A 21,848-nucleotide genomic window follows, 5' to 3' on the forward strand; every position below is an offset into this window, starting at 1 on the left:
AGTCCCCTCCTGTACTCTCTGTTTACTCATGACTGCACGGCCAGGCACAACTCCAACACCATCATTAAGTTTTCAGATGACACACCAGTGGTAGTAGGCCTGACCACTGACAACAACGAGACAGCCTATACGGAGGTGGTCAGAGACCTGGCTGTGTGGTGCCAGGACAACAACCTCTCCCTCAATGTGATCAAGACAAAGTCAATTATTGTGGACTACTGGAAAAAGAGGACCGGGCACGCCCCCATTCTCATCGACAGTTGCGAAGAGGGCACGACAAAACCTATTCCCCCTCAGGAGACTGAAAAGATTTGGCATGGGTCCTCGGATCTTCAAAAGGTTCTACAGCTGCACCATCGAGAGCATCCTGACTGGTTGCATCACTGCCTGGTATGGCAACTGCTTGGCCTCCGACCGCAAGGCACTACAGAGGGTAGTGCGAACGGCCCAGTACATCACAGTGGCCAAGCTTCCTGCCATCCAGGACCTCTATACCAGGCAGTGTCAGAGGAAGGCCCTGAAATTGTCAAAGCCTCCAGCCACCTTAGTCATAGACTGCTCTCTCTGCTAACGCACGGCAGGCGGTACAGGAGCGCCAAGTCTTGGTCCAAGAGGCTTATAAACAGCTTCTACCCCCCCAGCCATAAAACTCCTGAACACCTAATCAAATGGCTCAACAGACTATTTGCATTTCCCCCATCTTTTACACCGATGTTACTCTCTGTTGTTATCATCTATGCACAGTCACTTTAATAACTCTACCTACATGTATATATTACCTCAACTAACCCCGCACATTGACTCTGTACCGGTACCCCCCCCTGTATATAGTCTCGTGATTGTTATTTTACTGCTGCTCTTTAATTACTTGTTACTTTTATTTCTTATTCTAATCAGTATTTTTTTAAACTGCATTGTTGGTTAGGGGCTCGTAAGTAAGTATTTCACTGTAAGGTCACACCTGTTATATTCGGCGCATGTGACTAATACAATTTGATTTGATTATAATGGCAATTCTGATCCAACCATAAAATACATTGTACCCCTGGACTGAGAGGATGGAAGTTCAATATGTAGCTAGATGTAGAAGGCTAATGTTAACTAGCTAACGTTGCCCATGAAAGGAAGTTAGGTTAGCGAGCAAGCATTTTATACAGGTAGCCTAGGACAACAACAAATACAAGTGTGTACTGAGACCGTTTTGTCAACATGAAAGAGAGAAGGATGGCATTGGTGTTTCTCAACAAGTAGGGTGAGTCAACATCTTTTTCTACTTGCACAAACGCACCCCCCCCCCCCACCCCCACACACACAGAGAAAACATCACCATGGAAAGTCACACCATATTTAACTTGGACTAAATTGTGTTTGGTATTTTTTGTCACGGTATTAGATGAAGTGTAGGTGATTTTATGATGTTGAAATTTTGATGTATAGTATAGTGGAGGCATCTCCTGTTTTCTTTGTGACCTACAGTAACTCTCTGTGGTTCTAAATCAATAGTTGTTTAGTGGTCTGAAAATGTCAGAAACATTAACTTGCTTGACCATGCTGTAGGTCCTTTAACGGTTTGTTACAAGCAATATGCTTTGTAGACTTCACTGGACAGATGTTGCTCTCCGGTTTTGTGACGAAACAAAGGTGTGGTTGAATTTATTCTGCCAATGTGTCTTTTTACTGTCTCTGCCTTTAGGCCTGTATATCACGGTGTCAAGGCATATGAACTAACAGGTTATAGCGCAAACTACGCAATTATCACAATACATAGGTTGCAATATGGCTTTTTTTAAACTGATGATCTCTCTGATAGTAGTGTGTCTCCTTACTAACCACTGTCTGTAACTGATGATCTGTCTGATAGTAGTGTCTCCTTACTAACCACTGTCTGTAACTGATGATCTGTCTGATAGTAGTGTCTCCTTACTAACCACTGTATGTAACTGATGATCTGTCTGATAGTAGTGTCTCCTTACTAACCACTGTCTGTAACTGATGATCTGTCTGATAGTAGTGTGTCTCCTTACTAACCACTGTCTGTAACTGATGATCTGTCTGATAGTAGTGTGTCTCCTTACTAACCACTGTCTGTAACTGATGATCTGTCTGATAGTAGTGTCTCCTTACTAACCACTGTCTGTAACTGATGATCTGTCTGATAGTAGTGTGTCTCCTTACTAACCACTGTCTGTAACTGATGATCTGTCTGATAGTAGTGTCTCCTTACTAACCACTGTCTGTAATTGATGATCTGTCTGATAGTAGTGTCTCCTTACTAACCACTGTCTGTAACTGATGATCTGTCTGATAGTAGTGTCTCCTTACTAACCACTGTCTGTAACTGATGATCTGTCTGATAGTAGTGTCTCCTTACTAACCACTGTCTGTAACTGATGATCTGTCTGATAGTAGTGTGTCTCCTTACTAACCACTGTCTGTAACTGATGATCTGTCTGATAGTAGTGTCTCCTTACTAACCACTGTCTGTAACTGATGATCTGCCTGATAGTAGTGTCTCCTTACTAACCACTGTCTGTAACTGATGATCTGTCTTATAGTAGTGTGTCTCCTTACTAACCACTGTCTGTAACTGATGATCTGTCTTATAGTAGTGTGTCTCCTTACTAACCACTGTCTGTAACTGATGATCTGTCTTATAGTAGTGAGGCTCCTTACTAACCACTGTCTGTAACTGATGATCTGTCTTATAGTAGTGTGTCTCCTTACTAACCACTGTCTGTAACTGATGATCTGTCTGATAGTAGTGTCTCCTTACTAACCACTGTATGTAACTGATGATCTGTCTGATAGTAGTGTCTCCTTACTAACCACTGTCTGTAACTGATGATCTGTCTCCTTACTAACCACTGTCTGTAACTGATGATCTGTCTGATAGTAGTGTGTCTCCTTACTAACCACTGTCTGTAACTGATGATCTGTCTGATAGTAGTGTCTCCTTACTAACCACTGTCTGTAACTGATGATCTGTCTTATAGTAGTGTGTCTCCTTACTAACCACTGTCTGTAACTGATGATCTGTCTGATAGTAGTGTCTCCTTACTAACCACTGTATGTAACTGATGATCTGTCTGATAGTAGTGTCTCCTTACTAACCACTGTCTGTAACTGATGATCTGTCTGATAGTAGTGTGTCTCCTTACTAACCACTGTCTGTAACTGATGATCTGTCTGATAGTAGTGTGTCTCCTTACTAACCACTGTCTGTAACTGATGATCTGTCTGATAGTAGTGTCTCCTTACTAACCACTGTCTGTAACTGATGATCTGTCTGATAGTAGTGTGTCTCCTTACTAACCACTGTCTGTAACTGATGATCTGTCTTATAGTAGTGTCTCCTTACTAACCACTGTCTGTAACTGATGATCTGTCTGATAGTAGTGTGTCTCCTTACTAACCACTGTCTGTAACTGATGATCTCTCTGATAGTAGTGTGTCTCCTTACTAACCACTGTCTGTAACTGATGATCTGTCTGATAGTAGTGTGTCTCCTTACTAACCACTGTCTGTAACTGATGATCTGTCTTATAGTAGTGTGTCTCCTTACTAACCACTGTCTGTAACTGATGATCTGTCTTATAGTAGTGTGTCTCCTTACTAACCACTGTCTGTAACTGATGATCTGTCGGATAGTAGTGTCTCCTTACTAACCACTGTCTGTAACTGATGATCTGCCTGATAGTAGTGTCTCCTTACTAACCACTGTCTGTAACTGATGATCTGTCGGATAGTAGTGTGTCTCCTTACTAACCACTGTCTGTAACTGATGATCTGTCTTATAGTAGTGTGTCTCCTTACTAACCACTGTCTGTAACTGATGATCGGTCTTATAGTAGTGTGTCTCCTTACTAACCACTGTCTGTAACTGATGATCTGTCTGATAGTAGTGTGTCTCCTTACTAACCACTGTCTGTAACTGATGATCTGACTGATAGTAGTGTCTCCTTACTAACCACTGTCTGTAACTGATGATCTGTCTTATAGTAGTGTCTCCTTACTAACCACTGTCTGTAACTGATGATCTCTCTGATAGTAGTGTGTCTCCTTACTAACCACTGTCTGTAACTGATGATCTGTCTGATAGTAGTGTGTCTCCTTACTAACCACTGTCTGTAATTGATGATCTGTCGGATAGTAGTGTGTCTCCTTACTAACCACTGTCTGTAATTGATGATCTGTCGGATAGTAGTGTGTCTCCTTACTAACCACTGTCTGTAACTGATGATCTGTCGGATAGTAGTGTCTCCTTACTAACCACTGTCTGTAACTGATGATCTGTCTTATAATTAGAACATGCCTGTCGTCACTTTTCAGAAAGACACTAAATGTACAAAGGTGCTGTGAGGTAAACTAATCCTCATACCCCAACTACATAACTTGCAGACCCACAGGTGGAACGTCACAATCTGGGTGATACGTTTCCATTCCCCGAAAGAGACACGACCGTGTGAGAACCGTACAGTCGATGTGACGTCGTAATTGTTAACACACTGGAACGCTATATCGCTCTCCACACCTTGTTCAATATTCTGAATAAGCTGTTCAAATTGGCACAGAATAATGCCTTAGCAGTTTTCACGTTTTTAGTTTGCTTTGTAACAATTTAATTTATTTCACATTTATTTAACCAGGTAGGCTAGTTGAGAACAAGTTCTCATTTACAACTGCGACCTGGCCAAGATAAATAGTTATAAATGGATAGGATTAGTGCATAGACTACTCCACAGCACAGTTGCATGAGTGTTGAAGATTTTCATTATGTAATTCAAAAAACATATTTATATGACCAAGTACCAACCTGTCTCCACCTATTTTGATAGCGTCCCTTATGATCGTTATGTAATAACATAATCAATAATAACGTCAGGCTACTGTCCGACTTGAATCAGTTGTTCCCTAATCGTCAGCTCATGTCTGTCATATTTCCAATTAACGTGTCTTTCTTCAAAAACAACGGGCAAATCCAGTACCAGGAACGCAAAGCAGAAATCAATCTGCCGCTCAATGACGATGTCTGTGGTCTCGACGTGGACAACACCTACCGTGGCGGAAGCTGCGGTTAGCTATGCTGTCGAGTATATCATTTCCACGGCGCACTCACAGAAGACAACATTCGGCCGAATGTCCACATCATCGTCTTAGATAGTAAAGAAGTCCGTGGGGAAAGGTAGACAAGACTGGAAGAGGAGAAGCGGTTGTCGGAGTTGTCCAAACGAAGGCAGAGGAGCACTGAGCACATGGAATGTCTGTCTGCTGGCTGACTTGTTGCGCCGAGCATCTAGGAGCGCAGTGGGTAGTGGCTTATTCCTGGTTCCTCCTGCGTTGTTTTGTGTGTCCTACTAACTGTGGCTTTTACGGTCCAAGGACCTGCACCAAGGACATCACTGACATTCATTCGTACAGAGAGCGCTCATTATTCATATCTTGTGTATACATTTTTTTAAATCCAGAATCATGTTGGCTAAACAACATAATATTAGGCACTATAGGCCTAGTCCAAATATGGATAGCCTACGGCATTATACATTATGTGGGCTGAGAGGTTCTTGCTAAACCCTAGACCCGACATGTTCATTCAATTATGACAATTAAAACATGCAAATTGACTTACACAATTCGAAGAACACAGAAAATGTCCATTCCCATATTAAAAAGCATGTGCACTGTGTTGTGGAACACAGGGGCCTTTCATAATAAAACTGATGGGGGGAGGAAGCCAGCACCTGATTAGAAGGGGGTATGGAGTCCACGTGCTTCACGTTGGCTGTTGTCAGATGGGAGGAAAGAGTGAGGAGCTGTCTTGAATTCCAATCATGTGCATTTTAACCTGACTCCATCTTTCCCGCCTATGATCTGAAGACACAGTGGAACCACCATAAAAAAGGAATCGTATTACGGAAGTGGTCAGATGACGCGGTTGCTAAGCTACAGGACTGTTTTGCTAGCACAGACTGGAATATGTTCCCGGGATTCTTCCTGGTGGCATTGAGGAGTACACCACATCAGTCACTGGATACATCAATAAGTGCCCTGAGGACGTCGTCCCCACAGTGACCGTACGTACATACCCCAACCAGAAGCCATGGATTACAGGCAACATCTGCATTGAGCTAAAGGAGCAGGACTCTAACCCGGATGCTTATAAGAAATCCCGCTATGCCATCCAACGAACCATCAAACAGGCAACGCGCCAATACAGGAATAAGATTGAATCCTACTACACCGGCTACGACGCTCGTCAGATTGGGCAGGGCTCGCAAACTATTACGGACTAGAAGTCGACCGATTTAATCGGAATGGCCGATTAATTAGGGCCGATTTCAAGTTTTCATAACAATCAGAAATCAGACTTTTTGGAAGCTGATTATGGCGATTACATTGCAATCCATGAGGAAACTGCGTGGCAGGCTGACCACCTGTTACGTGAAAGTTGCTCGCTAGCATTAAACTTATCATAAAAAAACAACCAATCTTAACATAATCACTAGTTAACTACACATGGTTGATGATGTTACTAGGTTAACTAGCTTGTCCTGCGTTGCATATAATCAATGCGTTGCCTGTTAATTTATCATCGAATCACAGCCTACTTCAACTTCGCCAAACAGGTGGTGATTTAGCAAAAGCGCATTCGCGAAAAAAGCACAATCGTTGCACAAATGTACCTAACCATAAACATCAATGTATTTCTTAAAATCAACACACAGAAGTATATATTTTTAAACCTGCATATTTAGTTAAAAGAAATTCAGGTTCGCAGGCAATATTAACTAGGAAAATTGTGTCACTTCTTTTGTGTTCAGTGCAAGTAGAGTCAGGGTATATGCAAAAGTTTGGGCCTGGCTCGTTGCGAACTGTGTGAAGACCATAATTAATTTTCCAGAATTTTCCATAATTATGACCATAACATTAAAGGTTGTGTAATGTAACAGCAATATTTAGACTGGATTACCCGTTAGATAAAATACATAACAGTTCTGTATTTCACTGAAAGAATAAACATTTTGTTTTAGAAATAATTGTTCCTGGATTTGACCATATAAATGACCAAAGGTTTGTATTTCTGTGTTTATTATATTATTATCAAGTCTGATTTGATATTTGATAGAGCAGTCTGACTGAGCGGTGGGAGGCAGCAGCAGGCTTGTAAGCATTCATTCATTCATTCAAACAACACTTTCCTGCGTTTGCCAGTAGCTTTTAGCAATGTTTGAAGCACAGCGCTGTTTATGACTTCAAGCCTATCAACTCCCGAGATTAGGCTGGCAATACTAAAGTGCCTATAAGAACGCATGTGAGTGTGGCGAGGAGGGCAGTGAGTGCAGCTTTGCACAGTTCTTCATAAGGATTTGACCCGGAAGAGTCTGTGTAGTTATTCACTTCAAAACCCGACTTTATTTTCAGTTGAGTCCCACCTAAACAGATGGATGTTTCTCCATTGGGAAACAATTTTATCACTTTTTTGAGGCTGGTACCTCAGTAGCTCAGCTACTTTAATCATTTCAGTGGTGTCTTTATTGTGCTTTAGTGTTTCCTTAACACTGAACAAGGCCATGTGTCACAAGGCTTCAAGGTTGTCTGGGAGCCTTGCTTGCAGCTCCTTGCTTAAAGCAACAATGTAGTTGATGCACCATCTCCGAATGACCTTTTTGTCCTCTGGCGCAAGACTGAGTTGGTACACCGTGCTCTCGAAAAGGTACCCAAGGTATGGTGATGGACTGAGATGTCCATCAATGGCATCTTTCAGGACATCCATTGTTGCCATAGGGTTGACTACTCTGCTGCAAATTGGATGTTAAGAGGTGTACCAGATGGTCCAAAAAACTTGACAGGATCTGTTTGCTCCTCCCTCAAATAACTTCACTGCAACTTGTACGTCAGACAGGATTGATTTCCAGAATGTCAGGTTGACATAGTTGGTCTTGTCCATGTATGTGGCGTGGAGCACATCCACCATGTAGCAATGCTCACTGGCCTTGGTCAACTCAGAGTGGAGCTTCAGTTCTTCCCACTGGCTCAATATACGAGTTACCGCAGACTCAATCGATAGCCAACGTGTGGCACACACTTTGGTGATCTGCAGGCGTTTCTGGCCACAATTAATGGAGAAATAGAATTTGGGGAAATAGAAAACCAGTTGTAGGTTTCCCTGATTAAGTACTCAACACTCCTAGGGATGGTTTCTTTGGATGCTGCATAGACAACGGATTAAAGAATGGCCCGCACAGCGGATTAGTAGCAAATTGGGCAATGCATATTCTTCCTTTAAAATCTTGTGCATCCCAGTCATCACGGACGCACTATCAGTGCCAATACCCTGAAGACTCTCGTTTTTAAGGTCACACTTCTGAAGAAACTTAGCTACTGCCTTTGCTATTGATCTGGGATCGCCCCCCTCTCCAATTCAACCAGCCCGAGAAATGTGGACACAATGGTTATTTTTTTAGCACTGAAATACCAAATCACCAAATCCAGGTATTTTGAAACACTGACATCAGTGGACTCATCCAAAAGGAGACTGAACTTCTCATCCCCCACATCTGATGTTACCCTTTTGAGAAAATAAGGAGCCAGTTCTCCCCTAATCATTTCTGTGCACTTGGTACGGTCCATTTGTAAGTTTGTTTCTGCCACAGACTCTGAAAAGGCAGCTCTGCAAGCCAGACCTAAATGGTGGCATGCTAGCAGCGAACAATGCTCCGTTAATGGCCATAGCCATAGTAGCTTCTACGCTTTTGCAGTTATCCACTTTCTTAACCAACTGTGGTAATATAGGCATATCTGATTTGCAGTACGCACAGTATGCCAGGCAATCATCCCCAATTACTGGCTTCAGCAACCCTTTCAATTCAGGTACCGACTCCCACTCTTTTCTCTACAATTGTGATTGAGACATGTTGATTGATGTTGTAAGTTCTGTTCAAGATCAAACATTCGTGACCAACTATATTCATTGGGGTTGTCTCGTCGACCGCATACTACTGCTGCTGCAGTCAGCCAACAATGATGAGCAATTTGCTGAAATTGCAGCTGGCCTGCTGCTGCCTGTGTACGAGCTGAGGGCCTGCTGCTGCCTGTGTACGAGCTGAGGGCCTGCTGCTGCCTGTGTACGAGCTGAGGGCCTGCTGCTGCCTGGGCACGAGCTGAGGGCCTGCTGCTGCCTGGGTACGAGCTGAGGGCCTGCTGCTGCCTGTGTACGAGCTGAGGGCCTGCTGCTGATGTCACTCACAATGCACTTTTGCAGCCAGGCACGTGTGTTGTGACTGAGTGTGTGACAGAGAAAATCGTTGTAGTGTCATTTAGAGCTATATCTAGCAACAAAAATTGCTAAATTGGCATCACTGTTAAAACACCGGTTGTAATTAATCTGTCACATTTGATTTGACATTATTGATGTGTCTTTGGGAAGGAGTCGTTTTTAATTTGTTTAATCCATACACTTACCCACCTCAATTAGCCTACGCAGGAGGACAAATCCAATACAAAACTATAAATTGGTAAGTAAAACGTCATTGCGCTCAATACAGCCAGAGGCAAAGACTCCGGTAGGAACAGTCATTTTCTTGAGACTGTGCGCTTCAGTGTGTAGCTCATTCATTCTGGTAGTGCTCCCTTCTTCCAACCGTGTCTCCATAGAAACCGCTGTGTGCAAGGCTGGAGTGTTTGTATGGCGCTTTTATATTGAGCCAGTCAGGCTTGGTCACCTGCTTTTTTCCAGCCAGTTAGGCTTGGTCACCTGATTTCTCAAAAAGCTGAAAAGAACCCTGCAGCTGGGCTATTGGCAAATCCCCAACTAGACTAAGAAAACACACTCTGACCCATATTCTTGAACTCACTTTTATAAACTAGGCCAACGTGCAATGAATGCACAGAGAGAGTGGAGAAACAAATGGCATCATTATGGTGCTGTGCTGAACAAGCTCTCAGAAACTGGTAAGCCAGAGCCCCACTCTGGCCAATGTGGCATACTGCATCACCAAATGTATCAGTGCCTAACTAAACAACAATGTAAAGTAAAACATGTATGAAAGTAGCAGAATGTAAGTAACATTTTAAATAACGCTTTATTAGGGCATTTACAATGCTTTGTTTTATTTACTTGTACACGTATTTGACACGTATAGTGCGTCATAACTCGTAATAGTAACATGATAATATACCCTCACTACACAGTCCCTCCACGATTCTGTGATTTCACCTTTTTTGTTGTTCTGCAAAATCATCAATTTCCCGCATATTATGCGATAGCTTGCAAATGTAAATCAATCACCGCATTATTTCAGCATAAAACCGTCAAATCGCGGCAAAAATCACGGTATTATATTATTATATTAAATTAAATTGTCTGATCACGCATTACAAAATGAGGGCTCGCAATATGAACTAATCACAGCTGGACAGAAGTCATGCAAAATGTCAGAATTGCTGCAGCAAAACGCCACTGTCACAAAAAAAGAGGGTCTGACTATCATGCATAACGCGCTGTTCTTAGGGCATATCTGCCTGTTTTGACTAGCATTAGTGACTTTTCGTAGCAGGTTAGGATAATCAATGTGCCATGTTTGGAGAATTAACACGGTTTAGGGTAAATAGGTTCAAGATTACAATGCAAACAGCTACGCATCGAAGACTGAAACTTGTTTGCTGTGTACGTTTGCTAAATTGCTGAATTTCTTTTAAAAATGTGTGTTCTGTGATGCGATGATTGTGTTATTCTCTCTGAGCCCTTATACCAGAGCTTTAAGGCTAGGAAAATGGTAGGGTTAGCTAAAATTGTCCCCAACACCACTCAAACATACTGTATTTAGTTACAATCAGGCTTGCCCTGAGAACGGTCTTGGTTTCCACTAATGGAATGCTGCTGCACATGATGCATCCTCACCCGATTGGATACATGGGGTAACACAACATTACATTGTATGCATTCGATTATAACGTCATTTTCAAACAATTAGGATCTATGATACATTATGCACAGGGCCTGCTTGAGATTTGGTTCGGGGACACCCCACCACATCATAAGCAAAACATTTTAGTGCCCCCACCTCTTGAAGGTGGAGAGAACCTTTGTTTGAAAGTACATTTTGGCGCAAAGAACATTTAGCAATTTTCTAACTTGTTTGACTTATTATCTACTTATTTTGCCATGAGGCGGAAAGAAAAATGTGCAGTTTTACAACAATTTCCTGCGATTCTCCACATGTTGCCATGACTTCCGCCATGTTACTATGATATCTGAATATGGTGTACCTGAGAAGAAGGCTCGTCCTGCTGAAGCTACTGCTGTAGTTACAGCTGCTCTACCATTCTAAATGCCCTTAGAAAATTGGCCTATAGTTTGATGACACGTGGAACTTTGAAATGCAATGTTTTGGGGTAAACCTTGGAGGGATTTTGATATTAAACTAGTTTATACGCAAACCGATGTCTCGTCAACCCCGTTACAGTATTCAATCCTGTCACCCTTGTCTCAACCCCGTTACAGTATTCCATCCTGTCACCCTTGTCTCAACCCCGTTACAGTATTCAATCCTGTCACCCTGGTCTCAACCCCGTTACAGTATTCAATCCTGTCACCCTGGTCTCAACCCTGTTACAGTATTCGATCCTGTCACCCTGGTCTCAACCCTGTTACAGTATTCGATCCTGTCACCCTTGTCTCAACCCGTTACAGTATTCAATCCTGTCACCCTTGTCTCAACCCTGTTACAGTATTCCATCCTGTCACCCTGGTCTCAACCCTGTCACATGACAATATTTGTTAAATAAAATGGCAAAGACTAATAAATATGAATTTAGTGATTTCTGAGCTCAGTGTGAAATCTTAAGGACAATCCGAAGAAGATTAGATTTATGTTACAATTCTGAATTGAAAGGATTTGTATTTAAAATGATAAGCCCGTTGACACGTGTCTATTTCAGTGTTTAATAAAGCAACATTGCGATTTGACCTACATTTCATATTTATAATAATTGAATTGGTTTGGGGGACACATGAGCATTAGGTAAATGTTGATTGTTATAACAAGTATCTTTTATAATCATATTCAGACAACTTCCATATTGTCTGTGACGGGGTTGAAGATAAATGGTGTCCATATCAGACAACAAATTGCCAATAATAATAGGGTTTTAATGCCCGATATCGGAAAATGTGTTTTCTTGTGGGTTTAATATGTACTTAATGTTGTGGGGTTTTCAGAAAATGCATTTATTCTAGTAAAAAAAAATAAAAGTTTATTTATTTTTTACCGCAGCCCAAGAATGACCCATAAATTGTTGGTGGCCACTCAGGGTCTTTGGATATGCGCTCTAGCCAACAGCTCGCCGATACAGTGCGGCTAGACTACCTACATTAGGATATAGTTTTTTGTCAAACGGCAGTCAAGTATCGTTGATGACGTCACCAGAAGAAGACCATTGATATTTATTAGAAAGGAGCATCAAGCTCATCACCTTGCTCTTTCACCTCCCCTGTGAAGTTCATCATAACTTATTTCATCTGTAGCCTAATAAACTGTATTCTTTCCCGATGAGTCGGAGTGAGAGGACAGCGCAACATGTCATCACGTGACTCCACATTTACTTCGACACTACGGTTATTATATCATTATTTGAGCATAAAGGTGTTTACAACGCCATTTCTCGCACAAAATTATTCCACCATGTCGAACGAACAAATTGTCTGTCCGCATTTATAAAATTGTACGGGAATTTCATTTTTCCATCAGCCTGGTCACGTCTTTTAAATTCATCCGCATGAAATGAACGGAAACACGGTTACAGACTGACATACGAGGGAAACATGGTTACAGACTGACGTGAGGGAAACATGGTTACAGACTGACGTGAGGGAAACATGGTTACAGACTGACATGAGAGGGAAACATGGTTACAGACTGACGTGAGGGAAACATGGTTACAGACTGACGTGAGAGGGAAACATGGTTACAGACTGACGTGAGAGGGAAACATGGTTACAGACTGACGTGAGAGGGAAACATGGTTACAGACTGACGTGAGAGGGAAACATGGTTACAGACTGACGTGAGAGGGAAACATGGTTACAGACTGACGTGAGGGAAACATGGTTACAGACTGACGTGAGAGGGAAACATGGTTACAGACTGACGTGAGAGGGAAACATGGTTACAGACTGACGTGAGAGGGAAACATGGTTACAGACTGACGTGAGAGGAAACATGGTTACAGACTGACGTGAGAGGGAAACATGGTTACAGACTGACGTGAGAGGGAAACATGGTTACAGACTGACGTGAGAGGGAAACATGGTTACAGACTGACGTGAGAGGGAAACATGGTTACAGACTGACATGAGAGGGAAACATGGTTACAGACTGACATGAGAGGGAAACATGGTTACAGACTGACATGAGAGGGAAACATGGTTACAGACTGACATGAGAGGGAAACGTGGTTACAGACTGACATGAGAGGGAAACATGGTTACAGACTGACATGAGAGGGAAACATGGTTACAGACTGACATGAGGGAAACATGGTTACAGACTGACATGAGAGGGAAACATGGTTACAGACTGACATGAGAGGGAAACATGGTTACAGACTGACATACGAGGGAAACATGGTTACAGACTGACATACGAGGGAAACATGGTTACAGACTGACGTGAGGGAAACATGGTTACAGACTGACATGAGAGGGAAACATGGTTACAGACTGACATGAGAGGGAAACATGGTTACAGACTGACGTGAGGGAAACATGGTTACAGACTGACGTGAGAGGGAAACATGGTTACAGACTGACGTGAGAGGGAAACATGGTTACAGACTGACGTGAGAGGGAAACATGGTTACAGACTGACGTGAGAGGGAAACATGGTTACAGACTGACGTGAGAGGGAAACATGGTTACAGACTGACGTGAGAGGGAAACATGGTTACAGACTGACGTGAGAGGGAAACATGGTTACAGACTGACATGAGAGGGAAACATGGTTACAGACTGACATGAGAGGGAAACATGGTTAAAGACTGACATGAGAGGGAAACGTGGTTATAGACTGACATGAGAGGGAAACATGGTTACAGATTGACATGAGGGAAACATGGTTACAGACTGACATGAGAGGGAAACATGGTTACAGACTGACATGAGAGGGAAACATGGTTACAGACTGACATGAGAGGGAAACATGGTTACAGACTGACATGAGAGGGAAACATGGTTACAGACTGATGTGAGGGAAACATGGTTACAGACTGACATACGAGGGAAACATGGTTACAGACTGACGTGAGGGAAACATGGTTACAGACTGACATGAGAGGGAAACATGGTTACAGACTGACATGAGAGGGAAACATGGTTACAGACTGACATGAGAGGGAAACATGGTTACAGACTGACATGAGAGGGAAACATGGTTACAGACTGACGTGAGGGAAACATGGTTACAGACTGACGTGAGGGAAACATGGTTACAGACTGACGTGAGGGAAACATGGTTACAGACTGACATGAGGGAAACATGGTTACAGACTGACATGAGAGGGAAACATGGTTACAGACTGACATGAGAGGGAAACATGGTTACAGACTGACGTGAGGGAAACATGGTTACAGACTGACGTGAGGGAAACATGGTTACAGACTGACGTGAGGGAAACATGGTTACAGACTGATGTGAGGGAAACATGGTTACAGACTGACATGAGGGAAACATGGTTACAGACTGACGTGAGGGAAACATGGTTACAGACTGACGTGAGGGAAACATGGTTACAGACTGACGTGAGGGAAACATGGTTACAGACTGACGTGAGGGAAACATGGTTACAGACTGACATGAGGGAAACATGGTTACAGACTGACATGAGGGAAACATGGTTACAGACTGATATGAGAGGGAAACACGGTTACAGACTGACATGAGAGGGAAACACGGTTACAGACTGACATGAGAGGGAAACACGGTTACAGACTGACATGAGAGGGAAACACGGTTACAGACTGACGTGAGGGAAACATGGTTACAGACTGACGTGAGGGAAACATGGTTACAGACTGACGTGAGGGAAACATGGTTACAGACTGACATGAGGGAAACATGGTTACAGACTGATATGAGAGGGAAACACGGTTACAGACTGACATGAGAGGGAAACACGGTTACAGACTGACATGAGAGGGAAACATGGTTACAGACTGATATGAGAGGGAAACATGGTTACAGACTGACATGAGAGGGAAACATGGTTACAGACTGACGTGAGGGAAACACGGTTACAGACTGACGTGAGGGAAACATGGTTACAGACTGACATGAGGGAAACATGGTTACAGACTGATGTGAGGGAAACATGGTTACAGACTGACATGAGGGAAACATGGTTACAGACTGACATGAGGAAAACATGGTTACAGACTGACATGAGAGGGAAACATGGTTACAGACTGATATGAGAGGGAAACATGGTTACAGACTGACATGAGAGAGAAACATGGTTACAGACTGACATGAGGGAAACATGGTTACAGACTGACGTGAGGGAAACATGGTTACAGACTGACGTGAGGGAAACATGGTTACAGACTGACATAAGAGGTAAATCTGCTGATGTACAACCAAATGTAGAAATTGCACCATGTATATTCTACTATTCTAACTCTCAACGTTAAGTAGAGACCCTGATTGACTTTTATAATTACGTCGCTTAGTGACTAGGTCCAGCCCTGATGATGCACTTTGGTATTATAATGCATCACAGTGATATATTATGAGGATGTTATAACTACTTGTGAGTTATTACAGCTTATTACAATGATTGTAATGCTCTAAGTGTATGCGTGTGCCTCTAGTTAGGAAGTGTATATTGAATTTGTTTGTATTTGGTGAACCATTTGAACTATATCAAATCAGTCTTTCAATGAATTTTAACCAAAAATTCTGCAAGTAAGTACCAGAATGTTGACGCAATAAACCCGTATCACGTTGACGCAATAAACCCGTATCACGTTGACGTAATAAACCCATATCATGTTGACGCAATAAACCCGTATCATGTTGACGTAATAAACCCGTATCATGTTGACGTAATAAACCCGTATCATGTTGACGTAATAAACCCGTATCATGTTGACGTAATAAACCCGTATCATGTTGACGTAATAAACCCGTATCATGTTGACGTAATAAACCCGTATCACGTTGACGCAATAAACCCGTATCATGTTGACGTAATAAACCCGTATCACGTTGACGTAATAAACCCGTATCACATTGACGCAATAAACCCGTATCACATTGACGCAATAAACCCGTATCACGTTGACACAATAAACCCGTATCACGTTGACACAATAAACCCGTATCATGTTGACGCAATAAACCCGTATCACGTTGACGCAATAAACCCATATCATGTTGACGTAATAAACCCGTATCATGTTGACACAATAAACCCGTATCATGTTGACACAATGAACCCGTATCACGTTGACGCAATAAACCCGTATCACGTTGACACAATAAACCCGTATCATGCTCATCATTAACCTGTATCATGCTCATCATTAACCTGTATCATGCTCATCATTAACCTGTATCATGCTCATCGTTAACCTGTATCATGCTCATCGTTAACGTGTATCATGCTCATCATTAACCTGTATCATGCTCATCATTAACCTGTATCATTCTCATCGTTAACCTGTATCATGCTCATCGTTAACGTGTATCATGCTCATCGTTAACCTGTATTATGCTCATCATTAACCTGTATCATGCTCATCATTAACCTGTATCATGCTCATCATTAACCTGTATCATGCTCATCATTAACCTGTATCATGCTCATCATTAACCTGTATCATGCTCATCATTAACCTGTATCATGCTCATCGTTAACCTGTATCATGCTCATCATTAACCTGTATCATGCTCATCATTAACCTGTATCATTCTCATCATTAACCTGTATCATGCTCATCATTAACCTGTATCATTCTCATCATTAACCTGTATCATGCTCATCATTAACCTGTATCATGCTCATCATTAACCTGTATCATTCTCATCGTTAACCTGTATCATGCTCATCGTTAACCTGTATCATTCTCATCATTAACCTGTATCATGCTCATCATTAACCTGTATCATGCTCATCATTAACCTGTATCATTCTCATCGTTAACCTGTATCATGCTCATCGTTAACCTGTATCATTCTCATCATTAACCTGTATCATGCTCATCATTAACCTGTATCATGCTCATCATTAACCTGTATCATGCTCATCGTTAACCTGTATCATTCTCATCATTAACCTGTATCATGCTCATCATTAACCTGTATCATGCTCATCATTAACCTGTATCATGCTCATCATTAACCTGTATCATGCTCATCATTAACCTGTATCATGCTCATCATTAACCTGTATCATATGCATTAACTTAAGGGTTTCCTAATAACAACACCTATTGTGATCCATGCCCTTTCCTTCCCTGTGGAAAAATAAAAGACAGATGGGACAGGAGTGATTGTCTCATAAAAAGATTTATTTTTTCGCCTAAATGTACAAAGGCAAGTTACAGCATTGTATAAAAAAAGACATGTGGCAATGTACACTTTACATAAGAGAGAAACCCTTGGGGGGGAAAGGGGGAGGGGCAAAGAGGGGGATGAACCAAAACAAAACATAGCAATAAAAAAAAGCTGTAAACATCTTTCTCTCAAGTACCGATGACTGATACTGAGCCACTGCTCTGGGGGCGTGGGTTTAGGGGGCGTGGGTTTAGGGGGCGGAGTTATGAATAAAGAAACAGGAAAAGGAAATCCCACAAGAACATTGTCCTCCCGCGGCGTGAGTAACACAAGGAATGACAGACCACCCAAGCACAATGAGACAACACCTCAACAACGGCTGCCGTGGGAGTATGATCATTAGCTAATATCTCTGTCTGTATTAAAAAAAAACTTAAAAAATCCCCAAAACTCGATCCTCCCCAAAAATGTATCAAGCACTTTTTTCCGCGTATCATTTAAAATTAAAATAAAAACATTTTTCACCGGCAGAGGTTCTGGTTTAACAGACCCGTTAAATGACTATTAATATATAATCTGGTTCTGACCTCACCTCCCATCTCACTCTATACAGAACGTGTTAAAAGCATTTTTTTTTTTTAAACACGGGCTCTTCTCCCATTGTATGACAAGACATATTTCCAAACAAAACCTAAACCCTCTACTTCAGAGAAAAGGACAGGGAGGAGGGGGGGGGATAATCTGTGCCAGCATCCAATCAGGCTGAGCATCAACAGTATTGTGGTGAGAGTAGGGCTTATCCACCAGGTCACCTGTCAACAACATTCATACAACAGTACCATATGAACTGACTTCACTACAGGACAGAGCCAAAGCCTACCATAGAAATAGAAGCAATAGAATGGCGTTCCAGACGTCATTGAACATTGACTTGAATGGAGATCCCCTTTCTGTAGTGACTGGATCATTATGGATCCTTACAGGCCTCTTATGTTTAGTGTTTAGCAGGGTAATTCAGCTGGAACGTGTCTGATTAGGAGAACTATTGGAGTATCACTGGAGTGAATGGACTCTCACGGGGGGCAGTGCTCTGAGCACGGCCTATTTTATTGTTCACGATAGCGTTCGCCTGATCTCTTGGTGAATGAAACGCCACTTTGGTGGCTTTGAGGTCTGTGTCACCGCCGCTGCCACAACAAACGTGTCATTCCCATTGGCTTCGCCACAATCACATTTATGTATAAAACACACACGCACACAAAAAAAAAATTGAATTTATTAGTTCAGATTTCCTGTGCTGCTCTCTCAAGCACGCCAGATCCATGAAGGGCAAGGAAAGCATCACGGCGAATCAGATTTACAGCGGTTGAGTGGGCGCTGTGCGGCTGCGGCAGGATTAATGGGGATCATTAGCAGGAGAAGAGTGGACGCGGTGGGAGAATCTGCTGAGTTCTACCTCTCTATCACTCCTCTGTGACAGCTGCTCGGCCCTCAACCTTTGTCTATCCCGGCAGGTGGTAATAGCAATACAAAGCATTCAGGAGCAGTATCTCATGGAACCAAAAACAAACAAAAACAAGAGCAACACATGAGTGAGGGTTAAAATGACAAGGTTGAAATGTGACTTGTTTTCCTTGAGGTCGAGGCGGCTTGGGAACGTGTGCGACGAGGGGACTAAAATGGCATCATGGGCTTCAAGAGTGGGGATACAGGCTACTGGTGGAGGGGTTAATAACAACAGAGGCTACTGAAGGGGTGGACTCCACAGTTTATCATATTATATCAACAACGGAAAGGGGGGGGGGCTAACAAGACAGAAAGCGTAGGACATTTTCCAATAGCATCCAACAACCGTTGAAAAACTACACTATAAACAGAAACCACAGTGAGAGGGCAGAGATGGGAACAATGTCCCAAAGCAAATGTGCATCTGACTTGATCCACTAGGAGGGACATTGTGCGGGGCTAATGTTTACACCATGCAGCCACACACAGACAGACAGAGATAGTTGGAAAGGAGAGGGAGGTGAGAGGAGGTGGGCCTGCAGGAGAGACTCCATTTTGCAATTGCGCTCATTCACCAAAAAATTAGCAGGGGAATGTGCCAACTCCCAGTAACACAGGACTCCACAACTAGAAGTCCTAGAATAAATATTACAGGAGAGAGCTGCCCGTCCCTCCATCACTACAGGCCAGAACAGAGGGAGAGAGCTGCCCGTCCCTCCATCACTACAGGCCAGAACAGAGGGAGAGAGCTGCCCGTCCCTCCATCACTACAGGCCAGAACAGAGGGAGAGAGCTGCCCGTCTCTCCATCACTACAGGCCAGAACAGAGGGAGAGAGCTGCCCGTCCCTCCATCACTACAGGCCAGAACAGAGGGAGAGAGCTGCTCGTCCCTCCATCACTACAGGCCAGAACAGAGGGAGAGTGAGTGCAGTCATATCTACTGAGCATCCTCTGACAGCTCTAGAGAGTTTCCCCTTTGTGTTCTTACATGTCCATTGATGAGGGAGGACTGCAGATAACCCATGATGCAGTTCGGTGAGAGACTAGCAGCAGTGACAGCCAGACTGTGGCTTGCAGACCGTTCTCATATAGCCATGTAGGTCCCAGACAGTGTGCACAAACAGACAAAACAAAAGCCTTGTGCACTTTACGACCTGGGCTGCCTGCCTGTCCGCCTCCCTGCCTGCCTGTCTGAGAACCCCTCTCCCCCTCAAGCCTCTGCAGTGCCCAGTGAAGATGGACGGCTGGATGCAACTAGAGGCAGCATCTGAAGAGTCCAGGCAGCTCCTCTGATTAGTGCAACCTGCCAGGTCACAGCTTGGAGAGCACCAGGATGGTACATCCCTGCTCATCTCCGTTCCTCTTCTCTCTGAGCCAAAGTACCTCCAGGCACAAATATGTCCTCTCCCTTTAAGCCCGGGCCCTTGCTGAGCAGCTGGGAGCTGGAGCAGATGCATTGGAGCTACTTTGTAAACTGGATGACCCTTTGGGAAAGGAAACCAGGAGACAGCTGTCACCGCCACTACAGAAAGGCCAGTAGCGTTCAACACAGGGACAAACAGCCAAAAGAGTTTGTTTTACCACTGGGTGAGAGTGAGAGTGAAACATGGTCATCAAGCCAACAAGACACAAAGAGAAAAAAAATAATTCAAATAAACTGCTAAAATAATACAAAAACATGAATAGTGACGAGACTAATGCTGTGGAACGAACGACGCACAAAAATAAAAAGCCTTGTACAAATAAAAAGCAACAAAACAAACACGGATAGTTTGACTCTCTGAAAGAACTCAAGTAGGCGATTGATAACTTTTCACACAAACAACTACAGATTCAACAGAGCGTGAACTTGAATGTTTCTCCTCCTGAAACTGAACAGAGGAAGAGGAGGGCTGTCTCTGTCAGTATTAAGGAGAAGAGCAGCTTCGGCTTGCATAGAAAGCCCAGAGTGGTGGAGAGGGATGGAGACAACGAAAACCAGTCGCTCCCCTTTCAGTCACACCTCCTCTGGCCCAAACAACAACCCCCCCCAAAACCAAAATAAAACCAGAATGAAAAAAAATGGGTCCATTGCAATGAATGTCTCAAAATGTCCTCCGGGTCAGTGGGTAGTTTGGTGGATGAATGAAACAACCCAGAAGACAAGCTGCAACCCATTACTCTAAGTCTCAGGGTGAGCCATCGGTCCTATAGGTCCATATCTCTATGTAGTGATTTCTGATCGACCCCCTCTCCCACCTGCACCCTCCACTTCCAATATGGCCGTCCGTGTGATAAGGCCTCACTCCATCAGAACGCGTCAGCCTCGTCAGGCCTCAGACCTTTTAGTCCATCACGTGAGTGACTGGCCGGCCAGAGGGGGCTCGGCGAGCCCTCAACCCAGCCACGGGAAGCCTTGCCGTAGGGTGGCCATCCCACTAGCGGAGGGAGGAGGAAGCAGAACAGCCGGAACAACCAGGCAGAAACTTAAAAAAACACACCAAACACCATTGAACTGATGTCTTAAAATGAGCTCTGCAGCAGGCTTCTTCGTGTGATCCAGTCACATGGCTCCAAGCAAGGTCGAGGTCAGCCAATCAGGTCTCCCTGTGGGGGGAAAAAAACAGACGGGGAGAGTTATATGACAGCAATGAATTTAACATCCACATTCAACAAGATGATTGGCCTGTAAACTTACATTGTAGTTCAGCCCTACAGATAATCACACATACTGTATAACACTGACACTTTCAATGAAATGTAGTTGATGTTAGATCATATTTTGTCCAGCAGAGGGCATCATAGACTGCAGT

The 21,848-nt window shown here is 43.2% G+C and overlaps 2 protein-coding genes across 7 annotated transcripts in view; both read right to left on the reverse strand.

Moving 5' to 3' along the window:
- Positions 1-5,298, reverse strand: part of LOC135556711 (GRAM domain-containing protein 2A-like) — a 68,539-nt gene extending 63,241 nt beyond the window's left edge. For 3 of the 5 annotated variants that reach the window (XR_010458045.1, XR_010458046.1, XM_064990104.1), the window contains exon 1: positions 5,058-5,298. The gene's annotated coding sequence lies outside the window, so the exon portion shown is untranslated. Of the gene's footprint in view, positions 1-4,813; positions 4,907-5,057 lie in introns of those variants that run through there. The other 2 variants (XM_064990106.1, XM_064990105.1) reach the window with 2 other exon arrangements.
- A 12,244-nt stretch (positions 5,299-17,542) lies between these two features.
- The window catches only part of LOC135556712 (zinc finger protein 609-like), a 648,963-nt gene continuing 644,657 nt past the window's right edge, over positions 17,543-21,848 (reverse strand). For both annotated transcript variants that reach the window (XM_064990108.1, XM_064990107.1), the window contains exon 8: positions 17,543-21,642. The gene's annotated coding sequence lies outside the window, so the exon portion shown is untranslated. The remainder of the gene's footprint in view (positions 21,643-21,848) is intronic.

The sequence above is a fragment of the Oncorhynchus masou genome, chromosome 15 (genome assembly GCF_036934945.1).
Source record: "Oncorhynchus masou masou isolate Uvic2021 chromosome 15, UVic_Omas_1.1, whole genome shotgun sequence".
Lineage (NCBI taxonomy): Eukaryota > Metazoa > Chordata > Actinopteri > Salmoniformes > Salmonidae > Oncorhynchus > Oncorhynchus masou.